Source organism: Podarcis erhardii (genome assembly GCF_964252035.2).
Source record: "Podarcis erhardii genome assembly, chromosome: 1".
Lineage (NCBI taxonomy): Eukaryota > Metazoa > Chordata > Lepidosauria > Squamata > Lacertidae > Podarcis > Podarcis erhardii.
The window spans coordinates 125,912,914-125,919,325 of NC_138497.1; the positions used below are offsets into that span (position 1 = coordinate 125,912,914).

At 49.1% G+C, this 6,412-nt stretch overlaps 1 long non-coding RNA gene across 1 annotated transcript; it reads left to right on the plus strand.

Moving 5' to 3' along the window:
- Window positions 1-2,421: 2,421 nt before the first annotated feature.
- LOC309335918 lies at window positions 2,422-3,167 on the plus strand. The gene is made up of 2 exons (XR_014153805.1): window positions 2,422-2,668; window positions 3,057-3,167. It is a non-coding gene; the product is annotated as an uncharacterized lncRNA (long non-coding RNA).
- Window positions 3,168-6,412: the final 3,245 nt, after the last annotated feature.

Sequence of the window (6,412 nt, forward strand, 5' to 3'; positions counted from 1 at the left end):
GGAGGGCATTGTTAAATAAAGACTTTTGCATAAAACTATGGGTCTTTCCATTTTTCACGATGACACCTAAATTGACCACTTTTGCACACTGACACACTGCCCCAATTGCAGTGCTAATAGCTGTGCTGGTCCCGGGGCTAACCAAGAGGCAAGGTCCGAGTCCAGTCCGAGGTTGATGGTGCAAAATGAAGGCAGTCCATAGAAGTTGAAGCTGGGTGCAGGGCAGGGCATTGGGTGAGGTCAAGAGCTCTGGCAGGGAAGCAGGTCAGGGATCAGGCTGGAACTGACAACCAACAATGTTGCTCCCGCAACCTGGGACTGGGGCTGGCTGGCTTTTATCTCCCCTGAGGCATAGGGCGGCCCCGATCCTCAGGTGACTCGCCTCTCCTGGCCTGGAGGCGAGCACTCCTCCTGCGTGAACTTAGTTCCCTCCGCCTCTCTGCCCTGAGCCTCTGCAGCTCAGGAGAGGCTGGAGGGTTACCAGACCCAGAGGCAACCTCAGCTTCCTCTGACAGGGCTGAGAGTGGAGCACCTGCAGGCAATGGGTCCTCCATCCCCTCAGGAGCCAGAGCAGACTCAGCTGGTGCCTGCACCTGAGGATCCAGCACAGGTGAGGACCCTTCAGGTTCGTGCCCCAGCCCCGGCTCAGCTGGTTCTGGAGGCGGGGAATCCTGTGCAGGCTGGGATTCCTCAGGTTCAGTTTCCGAACCCGATTCCCAGGCCATCACAACAGCGCAGCATGCGAGCCCATCTTCTATTCCTGTCATTTGTGAGCTTGTATGCCATCGGTGAACTATTTGCAGGAGCATCCTTGGTCACTGGTGAGGCTCTTCCGGCAGCAACAGGAATCCGAAGTTTTTAGTGTCATCAACCCAGCCCTGTTGAATGCTCATCCAAATGTCTTCTGAAAACTTTTCCATGCCACCAAGCTTAGGTAAAGGGACCCCTAACCATTAGGTCCAGTCGTGGACGACTCTGGGGTTGCACCGCTCCTCTCACTTTACTGGCTGAAGGAGCTGGCGTACAGTTTACGGGAGGCATGAAAAGGGCAGAAGGTTGGCTTCATGCAGACACAGTCTCTGGTTGGGAATTAAATCTGGAGAAGAGGGAACTTAGGCAGCCGTGGAGAGATGGGGACCGTCAGTCTCAGCAACTGTTTCATGGGGGCAAGACCTACCGGAGATGAGCTTAGGCATGGCACTCTGCCAGGTCTGTGAATTTCACACTTTTTGTAATAAAAGAGTTGGCTCCAACTTTGAATGGTGTGATTGACTACTGGGTTGACAAAGTTCAAGAGTGACCAGAGCTGATTTGGTCCTGAAACCAGGGCTGAACTCAAACTGGAATGACTCCAGATTATCAGTTTCCACCCAGAACTGAACAGCCACTACCCTCTCAAGCACTTTCCCAAAGAAGGGTCATGCTAATTCCAGTTAGATAGATACGCAGTCATACTTGGGCTCACAAACCAATACAGAGCGAAATATTGCTTAAGCCCATTGATTTGAGTGGATTATGGGAAGTTCTTCCATTTCGCACCCATTAAAGACTTTGTGGGCATATAAATGCTGAAAAGAAGCAAAGTGCTCAGTGCATGCAACTTCCACTTTGCTGGTTGTGTTCTCAGCCAAATAGATCAGGTATTGCTTTAAAAGTCTTCATGGCTTGAGAGCAGCAGATCTGAAGGACTCACTGGCTCCACAGAGATCTTCATTTCCCAGTTAACTGAGATGTGGCAGGCAGTTACCATATTTTTCGCCCCATAGGGCACACCGGCCCATAGGGCGCACCTAGTTTTTTGGGGGGGGATTTCCCCCAGGCGCGGGGCTGGGGCGGGGGAAGCCCCCAGAACAGGCTGCTATCCGCAAGCCTAGGGAGCCTGGCGGGAAGTCGCGCCGGTCTCCCCAGGCTTGCGGATATCTGCCCGAAGCCCGGGGCACGCTGCTCAGTGCGCCCCAGGCTTTGGGATACAGGCAGCTCTCTGCAAGTCTTAGGCGCCTGGCGGGAAGTTGCGCCAGGCTCCCAAGGCTTGCGGAGACCTGCCCGAAGCCTGGAAAGCGAGAGGGGTCGGTGCACACCGACCCCTCTAGCTCTCCAGGCTTCATCGAAAGCCTGCATTCGCCCCATAGGACGCACACACATTTCCCCTTCATTTTTGGAGGGGGGAAAGTGTGTCCTATAGGGTGGAAAATACGGTACCCAGGGGGAAGGGGCTACCTGGTGGTGGCACCTTGACAGTGGAATGCTTTGTCCAGGGAGGATGCTCTCTCTGGTGGCTAGTTTGAGGACATTTTCCAGCACCGTTTTCTAGGCTTTCAGTTCTTCTGAGGGTTTCACACAAGCTTCCTTTATATATCAATGTTTTTAATGTTTTTACTGTGTTTTTGATTGATTGGGTAGCATAAGGCTGCCGTAGGAAGCTGTTGGATGGATGGGACAAAGATCCAAGGGAGAAGGGGCAAGGTGATTACGCCTGCGCTTCAGGTTTTCAGTTAGCCATTTTGCCCTTTCTTGGAGAAGGGAGAAGCAGCCCGTTGTGGTTACCTAGCAACCACAGCATCACCTCACCTGTGAACAACCTCATTTCTCTTCTCGGGGGGAAAAACAATGGAGAGAAGTTGTGTGTGCAGAGCAAAAACACACACAGGTAGTAAAAGGAAAGAGATTGGTCGGTCTGGTCTTTTAAGGGAACGTTGGCACTCATACCTGCATACTCTGTAGCTTTTAGAACCATAGAATTGTAGAGTTGGAAGAGTCCCTGAGGGTCATCTTGTCAAACTGACCTGCAATCTCAGTAGCTGACCTCAGTCAAGCAGTCAAGCATTGGAGATATTTTGGCATGATACCAGCTTAACAGTCACAGCTTCCCTCCCAAGAATTCTGGGAACTGTAATTTGGTGAAGATGCTGAGCATTCTCTGTTAGGGATCCCGGGCCTCTCTCACACAGCTGCAGTTCTGAGCCTGTGATGCAGATAGACCCAGGCCCAGGAGGTGAGCTCTCTTTCTCTCTCTTATCTCTCTCCTTCTTTCTCTCTTTCTTCCTCTCTCTCGTCAGGAGAGCTTAAGTAAGCAAAGGACCTTCTCCACTACTGACCATGCCATACTGTACTCTGATAAACACACAAGACTTAACCGGCTCTACTTTTGAATAAATAAGGTATACTATCTGTTGTATCAAATTGTAGATTTCAACGGAAGTCTCATAAAGTTCAATGGAAAAAGCAGAAGACCCAGTGGATCAGTTCATTCTCTAGTCAGTTCATGCATAAGGTCTATACATGTATAAGTATCTATTCCACCTGTCTGTTCAAAGAGTCCAATAATCCACATGAAGGGTTGTTACGGTTCCACAGGATCCTTTCACAGAGTCTAAGACAAGGATTTCCGGAATATTAGCCTTGTTTCGCCATCCTAGGCCCAGGAGGTGAGCACTCTCTCTCTCTCTCTCTCTCTTATGCCCTTCCTTCCTTCCTTCCTTCCTTCCTTCCTTCCTTCTTCTCTTGTCAGGAAAGCTTAAGTAAGCAAAGGAGCTTCTCCACTACTGACCATGCATACTGTACTCTGAAGCTAGCTCAGCAAGGGAAATATTCACAAAGACCCACTTTCTGTGCCACAGCCTATGCCCAACAGCAGGGCTAGCTGAATGTGACCCCCAAAGTAGGACAGCTTGCCCTTTAAAGCAGCTCCACAGCGCTCTTATGTCTAAGAGACCAACCATTTCCCACCTGCGAAACAAGAGACAGCGGTAACCGAAAACAACACAGAAAATTGCAAAGGAGAAGAGAGCAAAAGACTGAAAAGCGTGTTCTTCCTCGCTGGCACTTCACTCAAGTACATAAGGCTCTGCACAGGCATACATACAAAAACGCACACTTTGTCTTCTCTTGACGCATCGTAATACTTAGACCCACTTCAAAAGGTGATGTCAAGATGGAGGGAGCTGCTGTTGATGGACTCTCCCTGTAGATCCTTGGCCACTTTGATCCTTGGGAGCCTGCCAGCAACAGATGTGCACCTATGGAATTTTCTGCAGACATGCCAGGTGCCACTGATGCCCTCTGGCCAACTGAGCTGCTCTCTGCTTGCAGTGGAGAAGTTCCCGCTTCATTTTAACACACTTCAGCCAGCAAATCTGGGGGTTAGGACTGCTGTGTTAACAGGAAAGGGGGGGGGACAGGGGTGGCACAGCAGATCAAGTAGTTCATCTGAAGCCCAGCCAGTTCACACCAACTGTGAACAACCACACCAACCACAGAAGAAATCAGGGAGGTTTTCTCCCCTGCTTTGTTTATATACAGTTGCTTCTGTTTGGCACAGCTGAGAAGCCCAGGTATCAGTCCTCTTTTTGAGATCCACAAGGTTTTGCGCGCGCACACATACACACGCACACACACCCTGTGTCTGCCAGTGGAAGTGTTCTGTCCTACTGGAATCTAGTGCTCTTCTAACTAGCATTTAAAGGTAAAGGGTAAAGGGACCACTGACCATTAGGTCCAGTCGTGGCCGGCTCTGGGGTTGCAGTGCTCATCTCGCTTTATTGGTCATGTGGCCAGCATGACTGAGCTGCTTCTGGCGAACCAGAGCAGCGCACGGAAATGCCGTTTACCTTCCCGCCGGAGTGGTACCTATTTATCTACTTGCACTTTGATGTGCTTTCGAAATGCTAGGTTGGCAGGAGCTGGGACCGAGCAACGGGAGCTCACCCCATCGCGGGGATTCGAACTGCCGACCTTCTGATCGACAAGCCCTACGCTCTGTGGTTTAACCCACAGCGCCACCCGCTTCCCTACCCCACCTGTTTACATTTGATTTAAAACAAACGAACAAGCCTATATTCGGGCTATACAGTACTGTATTCTTAACATTTAACCTTGAAAAATAATTTAGAGCCAAAGTAGTTGACAGGTGATTAAGATGCAAAATAAGACCGACCGTTGTTGTTGTTTTTTGTTTTGTTTTTTTTTTAAAAAAGTTCTATTTTCTGTACTGAATGACACTTAGTACTTCAGAAACCAATTAGCAAAACAGCCATTGTTTTGCCTCTGGAAGCTGAATGAAAGGCACAACTGAACACAATACCTAGCAAGGTTTGATTAACCTGAACGCTGTGTTTTGAGCTCCTGTTGAAGGAGCGGGGAGGGTGGATGGATCTTGTTACAAAGCTGAGCTTTACCCATTATGCTTCTGTGCTTCTTCCCTGGAACACGGTTATGACTATGACTCAAAACAGACCATTTACACATTCTGCTCAGCAACACACCAGGGGCCACCCAATTATATTTCAAAATTTCTTTCTTTCTTTCTTTCTTTCTTTCTTTCTTTCTTTCTTTCTTCTTATTTTTTTAAAAAAACTTTCTAATAATCCCTGAGTTTACTCTCAGGTCAAGCAACAACACTGTCACTAGCAGTGCTCAAATCAAAGGCAATTTTCTTTTATCTGTCCTTAGAGGGAATTTTGCACAATACAGGGAATTCTACACTGACGCCGTCACACAACGACCTCAAAACACATCTGTAGAGCTGAGAAGTTGATCTTCCATTTACAACTCTCCCTGTTTTCCAGGGACAGTCCCAGATTTACAGAAGCCATCCCGGCTTTTGCTACATTTAGGGCATGTAGTAGGTTGTTCTACCACAACCGTCATATTTATACATATGCCCATCGTTAACAGTGGACTCAGCTACATGCATAAAGATAAAGCATTTTATATGTGTTATAACACTGTGACACCAGATGGCGATGTGGAGTCCCATCTTTTGCCAACGGGATTTCCCTGTAAGAAGTTTTTGTTGTTGTTGTTGTTTAGTCGTTTAGTCGTGTCCGGCTCTTCGTGACCCCATGGACCAGAGCACGCCAGGTACTCCTGTCTTCCACTGTCTCCCGCAGTTTGGTCAGACTCATGCTGGTAGCCTCGAGAACACTGTCCAACCATCTCGTCCCCTTCTCCTTGTGCCCTCCATCTTTCCCAACATCAGGGTCTTTTCCAGGGAGTCTTCTCTTCTCATGAGGTGGCCAAAATATTGGAGCCTCAGCTTCAGGATCTGTCCTTCCAGTGAGTGCTCAGGGCTGATTTCCTTGAGAATGGATAGGTTTGAGCTTGTTTGGAGGTTCTAGCAGGGGAGCGCAGCTATCGTATACCCTTGACCGAAGAACGGTAAACTCCTATCAGGGATGGTCGTCCTCTTCCACCGAGCGCGCAGCTTCGGGAGGGACGCACATGGAGCGGTGAGGGAGGAAGGGGACACCCGTCTAGCCAGCCAGATCAGCCGAATCAACCCTGGCGATCAATGGGGTGACAGATGTCGCAGCCAGATCACCCTCACATTTCTAAGTTTGTCTGGCAAGGCAAAAAGCCCAGAATAAAATTTAAAATATTGACTGATGCTAAAGAAAGAGGGGGGGTTGCCCTG